We start from the raw sequence: 20,378 nt of genomic DNA, 5'->3' as shown, positions 1-20,378 counted from the left end.
TATGTTTGACATATGATGGTTTCCTCTCGATTTTTTTGTTCTGAGTGTCTCAATGTGTACTACATTAGCGTGCGGAATATTTCGAATTCTGTACGGTCCAGCATATAGAAGTTCAAATTTTTTGCATCGTTTCTTCCCTTTATGTGACAGATAATGGGTACGAGCTAGTACCTTAGAACTAGTACCTTATCGCCAATCTCGTACTTGCGTAATCTACTTACCTGCTGCTGCTGTCTCTTCCGACGATCTGCAGCTCGATTAATGTTCCTAGTGCCATGTCTATTATCTCACAATGACGAAGTCTACGCTTCTTTGAAAAAGTAATCATTTCAGTAAGTTTATTCGGTGGGTCCTTATTCGCCAGTATTACAGTTGGTGAGAGCATCGTTGACTCATTAGGTTTTGCATTTATTACTTCCTGAAACTGTGAAATGTATTCGTCCCATGTTGTATGCTTTCTGTGGCAACAAGTTCTACAAAGTTTCCCGATCTCTTTCATTGTTCTTTCTGACGGGTTAGAAGAACTGTGATATCTTGATATGCAAATTGGTGTTATGTTCGTACTCTCTAACATTTGTTTCCATATGTCTGACCTAAACTGCGGTCCGTTATCTGAAATAACCTTCTGTACATGTCCTACTATTGATAGAAAATCTCTTACAAATTCTCTTGATACTGATCTAGCTGCTGCTTTCCTTAGTGGAGAAAATGTTACAAATTTGGATGTCAGTTCTACGGCTACTAGAATATAACTATAACCTTTACTTGTTGTGGGGATTTGACCGAAAAGATCTACTGCTGCCATGTGTCTTAACTTACCCGGTATGATGGGATGCAGTGGTGGAATATGTGATACTGTAGATGATTTAGCTTTCCGACATATCTTGCAGGATGCTATAACTTTGCGGATGTGTTTTTCCATATTGTTGAAGTGACAATTTTGTCGATGAATTAGAAAGCATTCCCCAGCTCCGTGATGTGCATTGCTTAGTTGCGTATACCATATCAATTTGTTTCTGATCCCTTCTGGAATGCATTAAAGTCAATTGTTGCCGTCTGGGTACGAGCGAATAAACAGAATATTTTGATGTATAGTGTAATTATGTCTGACTTTGTGTTGCTCTTGTCTCGCCAAAGCGTTACAATCTCATTTAGTGTTTCATCTTTCTGCTGTTCTCTCTCTATGTCCTGTAATGCTGATGATATAAAGTTTTCGAAAGCTACTTGTTTGATATACATAATACTATGGTTGTTGTCGCAGAAGGTATTTTCTTTCTCTAGTCGTTTATGCTGAATAGATCTCGATAGTGCGTCGGCAACAATATTTTGCGTGCCTGGAATGTGTTCAATAGTAAAGTCGAACTCTTGTAGATATAATTTCCAACGGCTTAATCTATCACGCGTAAGTTTTGCTGATAATAAAAAGTGGGTTGCTCGGTGATCGGTATATACTGTGGTGTGTCTTCCATATAGATAATGACGGAATCTCTTAAATGCCCATGCTACGCATAGCGTCTCTAATTCTGTTACAGAGTAATTGCGCTCTGCTGGAGAAAGTATCCTGCTTGCAAACGCAATATGTTTAACGATTGTCTTACCGTCCTCCTCTACTTCCTGGAAAATGTGTACTCCTAGTGCTGTAGTTGAACTATTTGCTGCAATGGAAAAGTTTTGTGTTGGGTCAGGATGCGATAACAAAGGTGCCCTTAGTAACGCTTCTTTCAAATTCTCGAATTCAGCTTCAGCGTCTTCATTCCATGACCAAATTGTGTTTTTACTTGTGATCTGGTATAGCAACGGTGTGTCTAATGCTTTATAATGAATGAATTTTCTAAAATAATTAATAAGGCCTAAAAAGCTCCGAAGTCCCTTCGTATTTGTTGGCACGTTGATATCTTTCAATGCTTGCAATTTGTCGGAGTCTGGCGCAATATCTGTTTGTGAAATGATATTACCTAGAAATTTTATTGAGGCTTTTCCAAATTCAGATTTACGGAGGTTTATAGTTACACCGTTCTGCTCGAATGTATTCAGTAATTGTTGAAGGGTGTGGTTGTGCTGTTCCCAGTTTTCTGCTGCGATTAGAATGTCATCTACACAAGTAGTAATTTTGTTTTTAAGATCCTGTGGGAGAATTGTATTCATGCCTCATATAAAGGCTGCAGACGAAATCGTTAGTCCAAACGGAAGTTTACAAAATTGGTAACATTCACCAAAGCAAAGGAATGCCGTATACTTTCGGCAATTTGGATGCAACTGGATTTTCCCAAATCCTGATTTGAGATTGATGGTGGTATATACAGAGGTGCCAAGAAACTTTTGCAGTAACTCTTCTAACGTCTGTGGTCGGTCAGTTCCTGTAATGATTATTTTATTAACCTCAAGTGAATCTAAAACTAAACGGAGTGATCCATCCTTCTTTTCAACGATGTGTAATGGATTTATATATTGGCTTGCTGCTGGTTCAATAATACCCTGATCAGTCATTGCTCGTAACTCTTTCTTAACTGCTTCTGTGAATATATGCGGGATTGGATAGTGTTTTGCTTTGAAAGTCTCGTCTGGTTTCACCTGAAATTCGTACATAAATCCTGTCATCGCTCCTGGAACATTGTTAAAAACTGTTTTATGTTGCACAAGAATATTTTCTAATTCTGTGCGCTCTTTGTCGTCTTTTGCTATACTGTCTCCAATCCTGAGTGTAATTGTCTCTAATACATTATACTCCTGTTCCTCTGTCATGTCGTTATTATGTGTATTCGTGTATAGTGTTAGATAACAATCTTTTTCCTTAGAATCTGCAATAATCTCGATCCTGTGCAAATTTTGTTCTTCTAAAGATATTTGGTTTTGAAATCGCACTACCACTTCACTGTTTTCCTTCTGTAATGTTAGGTATGACGATTTAAAGTCAATCTTTGCGTCGTACTGTACGAGCAAATTCATTCCTAATATTATATCAGTTGTTAAATGGGGAACTATCCAACAATTGCTGTGGAAAGTTTTCTCTGCAAAAACAAACGTTAACTGTGTCTGTCCCTTGACTCCAATGATTTTTCCTGGAAATGCTCCCTTAACTTTAGTTTTGTGTAATAGGAATACTGGATAATCATGATCGCTATTGCATCTGTTAAATGTGTCTTCGTTAATTACGCACATTGGTGAGCCTGAATCAATTATTGCTAAAATATTTTGTGACTTTAAATTTATCTGGATTATTGGGTGGCATATAGTTTTCTGCATGATCGGTTTTTCGTGTAACAATGTGTCTCGCACGTCGACGAATGCAATGGCATACTCTATCGTTATCTTTTCTCTGTCCTTATCCATAGTGTCGTCATTTAAAGATCCATCACAGGCTATCTCTAGTCATAAATGTCCTGACATTTCATTTTCTGTTGGGGAGTGTTGTGTGTTTTCTATGAGCTGTACTGTTCTACCGTTTTGATTATTAGCGGTAGTTGTTGTTGTTGTGGTCTTCAGTCCTGAGACTGGTTTGATGCAGCTCTCCATGCTACCCTATCCTGTGCAAGTTTCTTCATCTCCCAGTACCTACTGCAACCTACATCCTTCTGAATCTGCTTAGTGTATTCATCTCTTGGTCTCCCTCTACGATTTTTACCCTCCACGCTGCCCTCCAATATTGAACTGGTGAGCCCTTGGTGCCTCAGCGGTAGGTGGCGGATGAAATCTTGTGTCTGGTACATTCATACGATAACTTGGTTGTTGTGCACTGTTTGAATTTCTATGAAAATTATCATTGTAGAATGTCCTTTGCGGTCGGTGTTCGTTTTCTCTCCTTCTGTCGTCATAACTGGTTATGCGGCGAGGCACGCGTGTTTCTCTGAAAAGGCTGTCTTTGTTCGTTTTGTGTATTTTGCGGTTGACCCATGTAATTGTTTGCACCTGTCGCATTTTCTTGGCGATGAGTCATGTGAGAGTTTGACCGTTATGGCATTTCCTGTCGTATATGTGTCGTGTTATTTGAATGGCTTTGTTGTTGTCTTGAATTGTAATGTACATTGTTATTATACTGCTTTTCATTGAATCCCTGTGTGTATTCTCGATTAAAGTTTTCATTTTCGCTGCGGAAGCGTTTATTATGATTGTTATTGCCAAATCGTGTTTGCTCAAAATTAGTATTGTTTGTCTGGTTTGCGTTATGTCGTGAAAAGTTCTTATTAACAAACGCATAATCTGCCTGGTGTGCCTGTAGCAATTGCAGGATGTCTCTAAATGCGTACACACTGTCCTTTTGCTGGCCTGTTAATAATGACACTTTCAACGCTCTCGGGAGTTTTGAAATACACAGCTGTATTACTGCGGATTGACTGTATGGCTCATTGAGGTATTGGTTTTGTTCAACCATATACTCGAAAAATTTTGTGATTGTTGGGAAAGTAGAATTCTCGAAATTTGGCAGACTAATTAGCAGATCTTTAATGCTACTCTGTGTGGTATCTGACCAATATGCTGCTAGAAATGCTTCCTGGAATGCGTCTACTGAAAAACACTGTCTAGCAATTGGTCGCATTCTTCTCGCTGGTTCCCCTTCAAGAAAACTAATAATAAATTCTAGCTTATGTTGAACTGGCCATGATGGTGGGAGTGCCACATTGAATTGTTGGATCCAGTTCAGTGGATGTGTTTGAGACCTGTCGTTTTTAAATGTTTTAAACTTTCTCACTGAAAGGAAATGCTTGTGGTCGAAACCGTCATGTCTTTGTGTGTTATTATTTTCGTAATGTTGTGAATATGAATTTGTGTGTCTTTCTGCCTGGTTAAGATCTCTTACTCTCTGAAGTCTACCGACATCATATGTATTGTGCATCTGAGGCATGTCGTAATGGTGTGTGTTCTGCTGGAATTGATTGTTTGCAGTTGTTTCTTGTGTGTCACCTATCCTTTGCTGTAAAGAATTGATTTTCGGATGTAACAAATTATTACGTGATTGTAGGCCTGCGATTGTTTGTTGCGCATTTGTAATTTGCGTATCTTTACTATTAGAAATCTGTTTAACTGAGACTGGTGCAGTGTCATCTGATTTACTGTCATTGGTAGTATCTAACAGTTCTATTCTTGTAGTGAGTTCGTTGATCTTTTCTGTCAATTCGTTTCGTAATTTACGATTACTTTTGGTTACTTTCTTAAAATCTGCTTTCAAATTTTCTGAGTCTTGATTGATTTCTGTGTGTTCCATTTTGTCAGTTAGTTTCAGAACTTCTTCTGTTAATTTATCCCTAATATTCTGGATTTCAGTGTATGTAGAAATTTTCGCCTCAGTTGTATGTGATTGGATTTCCGTGAGCCTCTCTTGTATTTGAATATTTGTCTCCTTAACCGTTTAGATTTCTTCCGAAATCGAGTGTATGTGATTGTCCACGTAAGTTTTTCCCTGAGCAAACACTTTCTTTTTGTCGTCCTGTCACTGTTTATTAATTGTTTGTGATAGTTATTTTCGTTCTTTATCCTGCGATCGCACCAGTTTGCGGTGACGTATCCAACAGTTTCCTGTGTGATTGTTAAAACATTCATCAATGTGAGCGTTTTGTTCAGAAAACTTCTCTGTCATTGCTTCTCATATGCTTACCGCGAATTCTTCTTGTTTATCTGTTATTTCTTAAATCTTGGCGTGTAATTCTTGGTTTGATTTTTCAGCGACTGCTTGAATTTCTACTTTGATTTCGTGTTTTAGATTTTGGTACATTTTGTCTAATTTCTGGTCTGTGTGTGTGCGTTCTGCCTTGATTTCGTTTTTTAGGTCTGCTGGCTCTTGTGCCCTTCTGTTAAAGTTTTGATTCATGTCTTGTCTCATTTGCAGCAAAAATGCCATTATTGGATCCGTTTCGGATTGTCTTCTGTGTGTATTTGTATTCGTTGTTAAAGGTTGTACATCTGTGTTCATTTGAGCATCCTCAGACGATTGTAATCGTGTCACCTCTTCCGTGGTTTCGGAATTTTTGTCAATAAAACTGTGATATCTGCTACGCAGATTGTGTACCTGTGTACCGTTTGAATCTGTTTCGGCACGTAATGGAGTCACACTGTTTGACTGCATTATAATGGTTTCGTTACTGATACTATTATGTCTGCTACGCGTAATTTGTGACTGTGTAGCGTCTGTTGTATTTAAAAACAAATTATTTTGCACTGATGTCTCATTATCAGTTGGCATCTCGGAAGTTGATTGTTCGTCAAAAGAATCCATATTATTACTGCTCTCGAATGTCTGTTCACCTAACGTTTCACTACCGCGTTTTTCACACCTGTTATTTCTGTCTAATCCTGAAAAGAATTTCTTGTCACTATTTTCTACACTTTTATCGTTTTGTTAACGAGTAATTATTCTGCGGGACATTGTCTATAATTAACACACACAACAAAATATAACACTATTCAAAGCGGATTCAACACTGAACAAACACTTTTCAACGCAGAATCAATAGAGCAAACAGAATTGCCGATGGGCTATGAATTAAAGGTATACAGTTTAGTATAAGCGTTGCGCCACTTAACACTAGTTTATTTACACAATTGTCAGAATTAGTCTATTCATTTTCACAGTAGATTCACTAAAGAGTCTTACTGATTGGATGTTGTCCAGTGATACCTTCCCGTCTCCTCTATACCTCTTTTGTTAATGATAATCTTCATTTTACAATAACCTATGTAACCCTCCCTTAGGAATTCTTTTCTTGCTTAATAATAATAAATGAAATCTTCCCTTTGGAATTTATTCTCTTTCTCAATCTCCGCGTACGAATTTAATTGGTTCTTATTAAAAGTGATTTTCTGATTATTTCGACGAAACATAGAATGTGTCGTCGTCGTCGCCCTCTGTCGTAATCTGCAATAACCCACAACTGTTCCTTCTTTTTTTTTTTTTTTTTTTTTACTGTACTGGATCACCATCTGACTGCTACATCGAACTGCGACATGAATATACTTACTCTGTTTTACTATACTCTATTAGCTGCCGGTGGCCTTTCATAATAAGTGGCTGTATTTATTACCAAAGCTGACGTTATTCTTTAGTAGCAAAGCTGACGTTATTCTTTGATTAATTTGACTGAAGTTACGTAATTCATAGTTAAACTTTTTCTTGACAACAATAAAATTTTGCAAAGTTTTACGTTGACGGTTTTTGGGATGGATTATAATTAGAAAAGCAATATTGCTGGCAAAAGTTAATTATATTCTGAATGAAATGATTTTACAAAAGTTCAAATGGGACTTACTTTTTACAATAATCTTACAACTAGCAATGCGCAAACATACCTTCTGTAGTCTTGAGTTTCTCAAAAAAGTTAATTCAATAATATTAGTTCCTCTTATGATAATAGTTAGCTGATGTCTCTGTACATCCGATTATAATCTCTTGTAAATCATAGCTAGTGTCTGGCAGGCACACCGCTCCTTCTCTACCTCTCGCTTCAGACCTGCTACCGGCTCGCTTCACTTCTCGCTTACTACTGACTTCCTACGAACGCTAAAGTGCCGTCTCTCCTGCCAACAATGCTTTCTGGTGCAGACAATCCCTGCTACCATTACAAAATGTATCAATGCGTGGTCTTTCTTGTCAACAATACTTTGGTGCAGACGTTCCCTGCTACCACAATTATTTCCAACATGACAAATATTAATTATTCCTGCTTAATCCTATTAATAAAATATAAACAACTTTCATAAATTGTGGTTTGACAATAGACAATAGAAATATACACGTCTTACAGCCTGCAGGTAAAACCCAATATATCTTCACTCTCCACATATCTGTTGTTCTACAACTCGGTCAATACCAAGGTTAAAAAACACTGTTGGTAAATAACATCCTCACTAACTCCTTATTAAATGACTAGCTTGGCGACAATTGCTTCGCTCGCGTAGACTACATGGTCTGTTTTTGTTTTTCTTCAACCGAATTTTTTTGTTGTTCGTAAACTGCAATACCTTCCAAAATTTTCACATTAATTTAGGCCATAGAACCATTGCTTTTTACGAATATACTACTGGCCCAAAAGCGTTTCTGGTAGCTAGTGTACAAGGCTTTCGTTAATCATGCCTTTTGCCTTCTTGTGATAAAATTTCCATAGAAAATTTCATCCCCTAACACAAATTTCCTTATATCCAACCCAGAAGTAAAACACCAATTTTCATAGATATACTTTCACAATTTCTTTAATATAACGAAATGTTTTATTAGAAATTTTCATCCTCTATGTCACTCCCTTAGAGGATGAATTTCCCAAAAGCAGTAAAACACGTTTTTTTTTTATGTAATTGCGTAAGCTTCCGCTGCCAGAGTCAGTCGACATAAAACTTCTCTGGGTGTAGCACCGCGTCATAATCTATAAAACTACTGCTGCTGAAGAAAAAAACCAACGTTTCGGCCACGGTTGCAGCGGACTTCTTCTGGGTCTACCAGCAGCAGTAGTTTTATACGTTATGACGCGGTACCGCACCCAGAAAACTTTTATGTCGACTGCCGGCCGAAGTGGCCGTGCGGTTAAAGGCGCTGCAGTCTGGAACCGCAAGCCCGCTACGGTCGCAGGTTCGAATCCTGCCTCGGGCATGGTTGTTTGTGATGTCCTTAGGTTAGTTAGGTTTAACTAGTTCTAAGTTCTAGGGGACTAATAACCTCAGCAGTTGAGTCCCATAGTGCTCAGAGCCATTTGAACCATTTTTTTTACGTCGACTTTTTCTTTTATTTCTAACAGAGAAGCCAAACACTAAGTTTCGTAGCTTTACCTTTCAAAATGCCTTCATAATAAGATAATTTCATAAAATAATCCCCAATTTCATTCCTTAGGGGGCAGTATTTCCAAAAAACACTGACAAACTGAATTTTTAAATTTATAATTGAGAAGTGAGGTACCAGGTTTCTTCATATATGCAGCTTTAAAAAATTTTTAGTACTTATTTAATAATGATTTATTTCCAAAAAAACTTTCACACCATTTTACCCCCTTAGTAGTTTAAATTCCTAAAATGCTAAAACATGTTTTTTTTTTACTTCTGACTGAAAATAATTTTCGTAGTTTCGGTTTCCAAACTGCCTTAACAGCGACGTAGTTTCAGAAACTCTTTCTTCTCCTGTCCCCCCCCCCCCCCCCCCTCCCCCTTAAAGAGTGGAATTTCGAACAAACCCTTCTTAAACGATACCTGCAGTATAAGATTCATACCTTTTCCAAATTTAATTTTCTATTTTTTGCGGTTTCGGCTGGGCGATGATCAGTCAGTGAGTCAATCTAGCTCTATTTCACCCCCTTAGAGGGTGAATTTCCAAAAACAATGAAACGTGTATTTTTTCACTTCTAACCAAGAATCAAAACACTCATTTTCGAAGATTTAGCTTTAAAATGATTACACAATACAATGTTTTCATAAAACTTTTCACCTTCTTAAAGGCCGAATCTGCAGAAAAAGTTAATTCCATATTTGTTTTAATTTCTAACAGAGAAGCCAAATACAAAGTTTCTCTAGATTTAGCTTTAAAAATGCTTGCAGAATGAATTATTTCCAACGAAACGTTCATCCTCTATTTTACCCCCATAGGGTTTTAATTTCCAAAAACAGTGAAACACATATTCTTTTATGTCTAACCGAGAAGCCAAATAAAAATTTTCATAGATTTACAGCTAAAAACGCTTTCATAATAAAATATTTTCAAAAAACATTCCATCCCCTATTTCGCCGCCTTCAGGGTTGAATTTCGGAAAACACAGAAATACAGATTTTTCTTATTTGTAACCAAGAAGGTCAACATCCTCTGCAAATTTCAAGTTTCTATCCTTAGTGATTTTTGCTGGCCAATGATGAATGGCTCAATCAGTTGGGACATTACTTTTTGTTTATAAGAGACTTATATCCAGTTTACTTCCGTTTTTTGCTATAGTGATGCTTTGACATCCGAGAATATTAATTTTATTTGTAGGTATGCCTTTCTCTGCCACTGCATCAACCTACATAGTATTGGAAAGCAGGTCTCGTTTGAAAGATGACTATTATGCAGTGACAGCACATATTTCATAAAGCAGATAATTATAAGCTCCGTTGTCATGCGTCGGATAGCAAAATAATGTTGTCTTAAACTATCATGACGAACACAATCATCAGTGCCTGCCCTGGCATCAAAGTCAGACCACCAGGGGCTTTCCCGTCATTCGTAGTCACAGCACAAAGTACTCTCGCACGTCTGCCACGCTCACCTCGTCCCAGGCAGTTGCTTGAAACTGTGTACATCACGACAGTGGAGAGTAAGCAATTTCGCAGTGTGAGGAACTGCCGCGGGCAATTGCATTCATCACCACCGTGGTCGGGTCGAAATAGCTAGAAATTCAACTGGCAGTTCCACCAATCGCTTGGCGGCTATTGATTGTATGTTTATCTAAACAGTTTTTACCTGAACAGTTGCGAAATGCTGCAACCGGCTTCGGCAGCACCATTCAACCATCACCATCACAGTAATTTGGCACATCCCACGTGTCCCGCCCTACAGCACCCCCCCCCCACCCACACCCCCACCCCCCGCACACACAAACACACACACACATACACCCTTTCGTACCATAAAGACCAATATTTTCCGTGCCATCCACAGAACAGCGATAATTTATTATTTCAGCACTCGTCGATAACTTCTTCTTATCTCCTTTTGAAGTTTTTTAAAAATTCACGTTAACTGTGAAAGATTCAGAAGGAAAAAGATTTTGAACAGTGAGGAGAAAGTATTTCCACACATTTGTTAGTCCATTTTCTTGCAATTAAATGGGTATTTTATGCCAAATTTGGTTGCAATAGTATGTTCAGTTGAGTTATAGTTGAAAATTTTCAGCATGTTCTTCCTGTTTCAATTATTTTGGGAAATTTCGAAAATTAAGGTCAAACAAATGTTGTTGTCCTCAATCAGTTTTAAAGGAACTGAGGGCAAAGAATGAAAACTGAGGACTGTCCCCAGAAAATGAGAACGTCTGGTCACCTCAGTGCAATGATTTAAAGTGCATATGAAGTACATGCATATGAAGTACATGAAATGATTACATTTACAGATCGATGGCACAAGTAGTTCTGAGGTTCGATGTATCGACCCATACTGAACCAATCATATTAGCACGTGGTGTATCCTCCACGAGCGGCAATGGAGAAGCTGACTGTGGCATCCAGTCGCTCGTACTGATGGCGAACACTGTCCTGGGACGGGTTATCGCACGCCTCCTCGACCTGTTCTCGTAGTTCTGCAAGAGTTGTTGGCTGACGAGTCATACGAGTGACTTTCCGTCCGATCACATCCCACACAAGCTCGATTGGACACAATTCCAGAGTCATGCTTGGCAGGGAAGTTGCTGCACGTCTTGCAGAGCACATTGAGGTTCATGGGCAGCGTGTGGGCTGGCATTATCCTGTTGTAACAACGCATCACCTTCCTGTTTCAAGAACAGCAAAAGAACGGTTATAATAACATTCGGCACTTGCCGAGCACTGATTAGCATCTCCTCCAGAAACACCAAAGGTGAACGAGAGTTGCAGCTTATCGCACCCGAGACCATAAGCCCTGCGGTCGGACCAGTGTTTCTTGGACTAGTGCACTCTACGAGACAATGTTCACCATGTCTAGGTCGTACTCTAAAACGACCATCACTTGCGTGCAGGCAGAATCTACTTTCATCGCTGATGATCACGGCGTGCCATTCCAAGAGATACTCTGATGACATCAGTCGAGCCGCGCACGTCGATGCTGTGGCGTGAGTGGAAGAGAGCTAGAGGTACGGATACCCATAACCCACTGGGAATAACCGTTTCGCAACAGTTCATGTGGACATACCTGGGCTCACAAGTCCTTTTGTCTGTACTGCCGGGCTCACAAGCCCCTTGTCTGTACTGTGGTAGCTGTCCGATCTGCCATTGCTATACTTGCGACGATACTGGCAGGCTTCTGTGCTGCATGGACATCTACGGGTGTAAGAATGTTCAAGTGATCAATGATACCAGCATCCTTGCAAAACTGACTCAGCACACCCAGCTTATGTAGCAATTCTCCAAAAGGACCACCCCGCCACTCGGAAGGCCACAATTTGACCCCTTTCAAACTCCTTGAGTTGGCTGTATGAAGCACGAATGCTTCTCTCTGAGATGGTTGCCTGCTTGCTTCGCACATGTGGACCACACAAAGCCTCCTGGCTTCATTAAAGGGTAGACATATATGGCAGCCTGGTAGCTATGCCACTACAGTATCTATGGGCGATGTTCAAAGTACAGGGCGTTTCAAAATCAATATACCGGTTTTAAGGCTTCGAAGCACGTATTACGTTCACCTTACAATTATAAGTTATACATCAAATCAAAGAGCAACCCAAACAATTTTTCTCACAATTAATCATTGTGAACACCGATCACACATCGAGTCGATACGAGAGTTGTCCCCGAACCTTGATCAATGTGTCAGGTGAAACTTTTGCAATGTTCAAATGTTCAAATGTGTGTGAAATCTTATGGGACTTATCTGCTAAGCTCATCAGTCCATAAGCTCACACACTACTAAACCTAAATTATCCTAAGGACAAACACACACACCCATGTTCGAGGGAGGACTCGAACCTCGCCGTGACCAGCCGCACAGTCCATGACTGCAGCGCCCCAGACCGCTCAGCTAATCCCGCACGGCAAACTTTTGCAATAATACTGTTTCTTAAGTTGGACAGATCAGCTGGCAGCGGAGGCACATACACGTCATCCTTTATGATCCCCCAAAGATAAAAATCACATGGCGTCCAATCGTGTACGAATGTGGAGGTCACGCACTGCGTGCTCTGTCATGCGGCCCCTTGCGGCCAGTCCATCGATCGGGTACAACGACGTTTAACTAGTCGCCTGATGAGTTATGCCAGTGAGGCGACGCACCATCTTGCTGCCTAATAAAGTTGTGTTATTCAGCTTCTTCCAGTTGAGGCACGGGTCATAGCCGTAGCACATCAAGATAAGAAACACCAATTACAGTAGGTTCACCGAAAAAGAAAGACCAATAAACTTTCTGCGGAAATACGGCACATTCAATTTAGGGGAGTCTCGTTGCAACTGTATCGTCTCCTGGGGATAATCTGATCACCATATGGGCACATTATGCGTGTTGACACTTCCACTGACGTGAAATGTCGATTCATCACTGAAGATGACACGACCCAGAAAATCTTGGTTGTCATGCAGCAACATTTCGTTTACTAAGTTGGCACGTAAACCGTAGTCTGTAGATATTAGAAATTGTAACAAATGCAAATGATAAGGACGTAGTTGTAAACGTCTCCTTGAAAGTGTCCACACAGACTCCAATGAAGCTGCTGATTCACGACTAGACTTCCAAAACTATTTCTTGGGCCTACGCGTGAAAGACTCTCACTCGTTCAACACGTTCTTCAGTCACTCTTAGTCGTTATATACTCTTCCCTTTGCGGATAGGTATACAAGCAAAACTGTTTGAGTTGCTATTTCATTCTGTGTATTATTTAAAATTGTAAGTTGAACGTGGTAAATGCTACAAAGCCTTGAAACCCGTATATTCATTTTGAAACACCCTGTATTATCAGTATATCTACTATCCTTAATGTGGCATATGCCGTCATCCGATCAAAATCGACGCCGTCTCCCCGGGTGTATACTGCGAAAAGTAATGAGCTTATAACAGTCCCTTTGGGTACGCCATCAGTTACTTTTACATCTGAAGATTTATCTCCTCTAAAATGATGTACTGCGACCTGTCGTAGTTAGGAACGCTTCAGCGTAATGATGCACCGGATCTGACTTTCTATACGTTCGTGGTTTGTTCACTGAGCGGCTGTGTAGGACTGCATATGGCGCCTTCTGAAAACGAAGGAACACAACATCTGGGTCTCGTGGATGAACGGATAGATCTGGGTTTCACATAGTCGTTGTCTGCGATATCGTTGATTCTTACAGTGAAGATTTTCAGTCTCCATAAATATCATTGTAAGGTCGCAGTATTTTGCGCCTTGCAAGGAGCCTTTCCCTCCAATATTACTAGATTAAGGAACTACAGGGAGATATCAAATAGATTCTAATTCGTTATTGGGTCATCTGTGTGACTGCCATCGCTAAGTACACTTAGTTTAATTCATATTGTTTGTGCCTGTTGGGTGTTTGGGCAGAAGCAATGCTGTACTAGCTCAGTATAAGAAAGAACGGGAGCATAACAAGCCGTTTTCCTTTCGGTAAGCTCTTGAGATGTTTTTGAGGCGCGTGGCAATGGGATGGACTAGCGGTCCGTTGCAGCCTTCTTTGTAAAGTTCGGCGGTGTATAGCGGCAGCAGCCTAAGAGTCGCGAATCCTGATACGCGATGGCGCACGGCGCCTGGCCGTAGCGACAGTAGACCCAAAGCAGATTCCGCACAACTTGAGACCCACCAGCACGGCACCGCTAGCCGTTAACTTGCTGACCGGGTAGGCACGGCGTGTTCCCGCAGAAAGTGTAGCCGACTTGATACAGATTGGTAGGTTCACATTTCGTTGAGGAAGTAGGGACATATTCCAGAAGCTTCGAGGCTAAAACCGAAATCAAGACCGAGGTTGGTCGGCGCACGGAAGAAAGAGATTTCCAGAAATATGATTCGTCGCCCATGTTAAAGGGGAGTCGAACCGACTCTTGCTAGAGAAAACACAGTAGAGAAACATGGTCAGTCTGCTGCCTTCTGTCTTAGAGCTTGTTCACATCGGTCGCGATCTGTGCAGACTGCGAACGGACTTGCTGTCTTGTGCTCTCTTGCAGTAGATAGCTGTTAGGACTCTGTACTTGCTGCTATAGTTAGACTTATCTGAACTTCTCTCCACGGCTGGAAGTTCGCTTCTGGTTCAGCAAACAGTGACAGAATTACTTCATGCGTTGTGTAGTGAAGTTATAAGGCAGTTTCGTTTAGCAGTATTCGGACCACAGTCAGCCGTCCAAGGTTTTAGAGTCACATTCCGGAAGTCCGAGAGGCTCCAGCAGTGCTGTTGGCGCCGATCTCTTCGAGAAGCAGCGATTTGTATTGCCGCATTTCTGCGATTACGGTGATACAGCATTCCCTCTGCATTGCAGGGACGTAATGATAAACTGTTGAGCATTCACATTGATTAGTGAGATAGTAATTTCTTCCGGTACTTCGTACAATGTTGATGCCGGTCATTCCGTATGTATTAGCTGAACACGGACACAGCTAAGGGGTGAATGGGTAGTAGCAATGCAGGGAAACATTTGTACGTTATATTACACTGAAGCGCCAAAGAAACTGGCATAGGCATGCGTATTCAAATACAGAGACGCTGCGGTCGGCAACGCCTATATAAGACAACAAGTGTCTGGCGCATTTGTTAGATCGGTTACTGCTGCTACAATGGCACGTTATCAACATTTAAGTGAGTTTGAACGTGGCGTTATAGTCGGTGGCGATTCAGTGGCGATTTTCGCATACGACCATTTCACGAGTGTACTGTGAATACCAAGAATCCAGTAAAACATCAAATCTCGGACATCGCTACGGCCGGTAAAAGATCCTGCTAGAACGGGACGAGCAATGAGTGAAAAGAATCGTTCAACATGACAGAAGTGGAACACTTCCGCAAATTGCTGTAGATTTCAGTGCTGGGCCATCAAGAAGTGTCAGCGTGAGAACTATTCAACGAAACATCATCGATATAGGCTTTAGAAGCCGAAGGTCCACTCGCATATCCTTGATGACTCCACGATAGAAAGCTTTACGCCCCGCCTGCGTCCGTCAACTGGACTGTTCATGACTGGAAACATGTTGCCTGAAGCTTTACGCCTCTCCTGGGTCCGTCAACACCGACATTGGACTGTTGATGACTGGAAACATGTTGCCTGGTCGGACGAGTCTCTTTTCAAATTGTATCGAGCGGATGGACGTGTACGGGTATGGAGACAGCCTTATGAATCTATGGACCCTCCATGTCAGCAGGGGACCTGTTCAAGCTGGTGGAGGCTCTTTAATGGTGTGGGATGTATGCAGTTGGAGTGATATGGGACCTTTGATATGCTGTGATCTGTTGTTGTTAGGAACGCTTCAGTGCAATCATGTAACTGATCCGATTTTCTGTACTCTCGTAATTTGTTCACCGGGCGGCTGTGCAGAACTGTATAGAGTGCCTTCAGGAAAGAAAAGAACATGGCATCAACATGCACAACGGTTTCTACTGCTTTCGGGTTTCGTGGGTGAACGGATAGATCTGGATATCACACAGTCGTTGTTCGCGGAATCCATCTGTATTCTTACAGAGGAGAGTTTCGAGCTCCAGCATAATACACAAACACGAGTCTCAAAATTCTACAACATGGTAACGTCAGGGAAATAGGCCTTATAGTTTTGTACGTCTAGTCGACAACCGTTCTAGTAAATGGGTTTGATTTGTGTTTTTTTCCGGTCTCTAGCAACGCTTCACTCCTCCAGTGAGCTGATAGAAGAAGTTCTTCCACATATTCGTAGCCTTTGTAACAACGTATAGGCATCCTATCAAGTACAGTGACCTTTACTCTGTCTAGAAATTTCAGCTGATTTTCTGTCTCGTGGTCACGATATCTGTCATTAGCACGTTCGTGTGAAGATTTAAAGGATGAACGGCAGTATGATCTTGCTCAGAGTCTCTGGACAACTGGCTTTAATCCGTTTACTGACGTAAGAAAAGGCCTCAACGCCTTGTGATATTCAGTCAGATCTGTGGATAGAATTTTGCGCTATACATTGGAATCATTCATTTACACATGGTCTGTTTCCGAGATAGCCACACAAGATTTGATTTCGACGCCCAGAACAAATAGGGAGTTTTCTTTGGTGGTAAAACAGGAACTGTATACACTTAGCCTCATAAGGGTAACAGGAGAGCTGCCTTCAAGAGAATAGCGGTTCCATTTTCAAAAGTCGACTTCGGCGGTCGACAGAGCCATTTACTGACACCTTAAGGCTGCGTCCACAGTGCCGTCGCCAGAGGCCGCCCGATAACATCGGCTGACAGCGCGGTCTCAGTGAGTCCGATCTCCTTCGTCAGAAGGTTAGGTAAGCTTAGAATCAATTCCCTCTTGGTGGTCAGAAACTATTTTAATCTCCTTGGGCTGTAGGATGCCATGACACCGCTGTGGTTGAAGACAAGTTCTGCATTATGGCTTTTGCTATTAAAAAGACGCCGAATGCATGTGAATGAAATATGTCTGTCTCTGGAAGAACGTGGCGTATACTGTACACCCTTCCCTGAGTTCTATTACATATTCAAGATGATATGAGGTGACACTGAAGAGCAAAATTAAAAACACTCTGCCCAACTTCAAATAAATTCACTAAAACAGATATATCTGTTGTCAATTAACCTCCAATGACTATCATTCAGCATATGCGTGAAAGGCAAACAAATTTTGTAATAAGGTATCCGAACATGTAAAGCACTGGAAAGTGCAAACATACACACCACACACACACACACACACACACACACACACACACACGCTCACACACACACACACACACACACACACACACACACACACACATACACACACCACATGTGCAAACCACGTTACATAACAGAATTGCCAACCCTGTTGGCATACAAACGACGGCGGTAAGCACCAATAATAATTGGCAGGCAGCTAATGCGCATCCACCACAATCCAAAATAGATCCACTTCAGCAACTTTAAGCATAAAATTCGCTACCCTTCTACCTTGAACAAATTATTTTTTGAGGTTCCAATTTAGGCCCAAAATTCCCGATAAAGATTTTGCTACTTGTAGTTCCCAATAAAACTGCGATTCTAATCCATTCATTCCGAACTATATTCCAATTATGATATTTTTCATTCTTATTACGGTACAAACTCCTTCTTTCTTCGACTAAACTTATATTTCCCACAGTCCATATTTCTTGTATGAGAACGTCGGCTGATTCGACCGACGAAAACGAACTGAACTGAACCGAATTTCACCGATTTCGACCGAAGTCTGTACATTGGAGTGATGAGATTGATTGCAGTGAGCGAGCACGTAATGGCGTACTGATTTCGAAAGATCGGCAGCCTTCGGCTCATGTGGGTCATCGGCAGAATCCACCGATGTCGGTGCTATTGTGACCGCAGCCTGCAAGGCACGGCCCATTTCTTTATCCTTCCTTCCCCAATCCGAGTTTGTGATCTTCAATGACAACCGCGTCGACTGGTCGATAAACTCTAATCTTTCTTACGTGTTCATTTGAACAAAGCTACAATCCCGCGTCCGGCCATCCTGATTTAGGTTTTCCGTGATTTCCCTAAATCACTCCAGGCAAATGCCGGGATGGTTCCTCTGAAAGGGCACGGCCGACTTCCTTCCCCATCCTTCCCTAATCCGATGAGACCGATGACCACGCTGTCTGGTCTCCTTCCCCAAAACCAACCAACCAACATAGCACGGAACAAAGCTAACTCTCAAACGGACTTGAATTAGAGCTGTTCTATGATCGGCTTGGCGACATGTGTCTCCCGGCGCTTAAATTTTGTTACTAACTTTAACGTTAAGATAGTTTGCAACGTAAAATTTACATCAGTTAAATACATTTTACATGAAAGTAAGTGTTAAACGATAAATAGCGGCAGTAGGTTGGAATCAACTGGTGACTGCACATCGTCACCCAACAAACTATAACTGCTACGTCACGGCAGACGATGCATACCACATGGCAACATTACTTTTAAAAGAAAACAAATAATTATTCGTGTTAAGGATGTTCAGTAATAACCTATAAAGCTGCTTAGATTGATCAGCCAGAACGTTACGACCACCTACCTCATAGCCGGTAAGTCCATCTATGGCATGCTTAACAGTGATGCGCGTCGTGGATGGAAGCAATGAGGTTTTGGTAGGTCGCTGGAAGCAGCTGGCACCACATCTACACACACAAGTCTCCTAATTGTTATAAATTCCGGGGAGGAGTGATGAGCTGTGATGCCACGTTCAATCATATCCCAAATGCGTTCGATCGGGTTCCTGGAATCACTCCACCACACTCCTGGCGTTGTGACATGGCGCCTTATATTGTTGAAAAATGCCACTTCTGTCGGGAAACATGATCGTCATGGAGTGGTGTACGTGATCTACACCCAGTGTACGATACTCCTTGGCCGTTATGGCACTTTGCATGAGCTCCACTGGCCCAAGGGTGCCCACGTGAATGTTCCCCAGAGCATAATGGAGCCGCCGTCAGCTTGTCTCCGTCCCACAGTACAAGTGTCAAGGAGTTGTTCTCCTGGAAGACGACGGAGTCGCACCCTCCCGTCGGCATGATGAAGCAGGTGCCGGGATTCGTCAGTTCATGCAAGGCCCTCTCACTGCGCCAACTCCAGTACCGATGTTCCCATCCCATTTCAGTAGTAGTTGCTGGTGTGATGTTAACATTATCACATTCATGGGTCGTTGGCTACAGAGCCTCATCCTTAGGAGTGTTCGGTGCACTTTGTGTTCAGACACACTAAACTCCGCCCAGCATTAAAGTCTGATTTTAGCTCCGCCACAATTCGCCACCTTTCCTGCTTTGTCAGTCTGCACAGCCTACGACTTCCGATATCTGTACAGAGGGGTGTCAGTCCAATCCCACGACATCTGGACGTTGTTTCACCTTGGTTTCGCCATGTGTTGTAGACACCCGCTACACCGCTCCTCGTACGTCCGAGAAGTCGTGCAGTTTCCAAAATGCTCGTGAAGAGCCTCCAGGCCATCACAATCTGTCCTCTCCAAACTGAGATACATCGCGCGCCTTCCCCATTCTACACACGAAGAACATTCTCGCTGATACTGCATGCACGGTGCGTGTGTCTGACTGGCAGTCATTCCTCGCCAGGTGACGGTGCTATCACATGGACGGGTTTATATCGATAGTAGGTCGGTGACCATGATGTTCTGGCTCATCAGTGTATATTCATTTTCACAAATCGTATTTTGGTTAATGTATCTGCCTCGAGGCTACTAACTTTATTGAAGCTTATAAAACATGAAATTGAACAATATGATGTTTATAAATGCTCAAAGAAAGAGCAGTGTCTACAAAAATCGTTAGTTACATAACTTAAGAAGACACATCGTTAAAACAGAATTGTCTGTTTCTAGATAAAACTTAATTTCAGTTGTGCGAATAATTTTTTGATTTTTTGTGTCTCGCAAAAACCATTAATGTTTCATAAACCTCTTCGTATCTACTTTTCCAGTTCTCGTTAGGAAGGTTATCTCAAATTTCCTTTAGGGAAAATAGAAAAAAAATTTTGGAAATGTCAGTGTTCATAAGATATATTAAAATATAATAGAAACTGGTCAATTAAGAATATGTCAGTGGTCATAAGATATATTAAAAATATAATAAAAA

The sequence above is a fragment of the Schistocerca americana genome, chromosome 5 (genome assembly GCF_021461395.2).
Source record: "Schistocerca americana isolate TAMUIC-IGC-003095 chromosome 5, iqSchAmer2.1, whole genome shotgun sequence".
Classification (NCBI taxonomy): Eukaryota; Metazoa; Arthropoda; class Insecta; order Orthoptera; family Acrididae; genus Schistocerca; species Schistocerca americana.
This window is presented reverse-complemented; position numbering follows the sequence as displayed.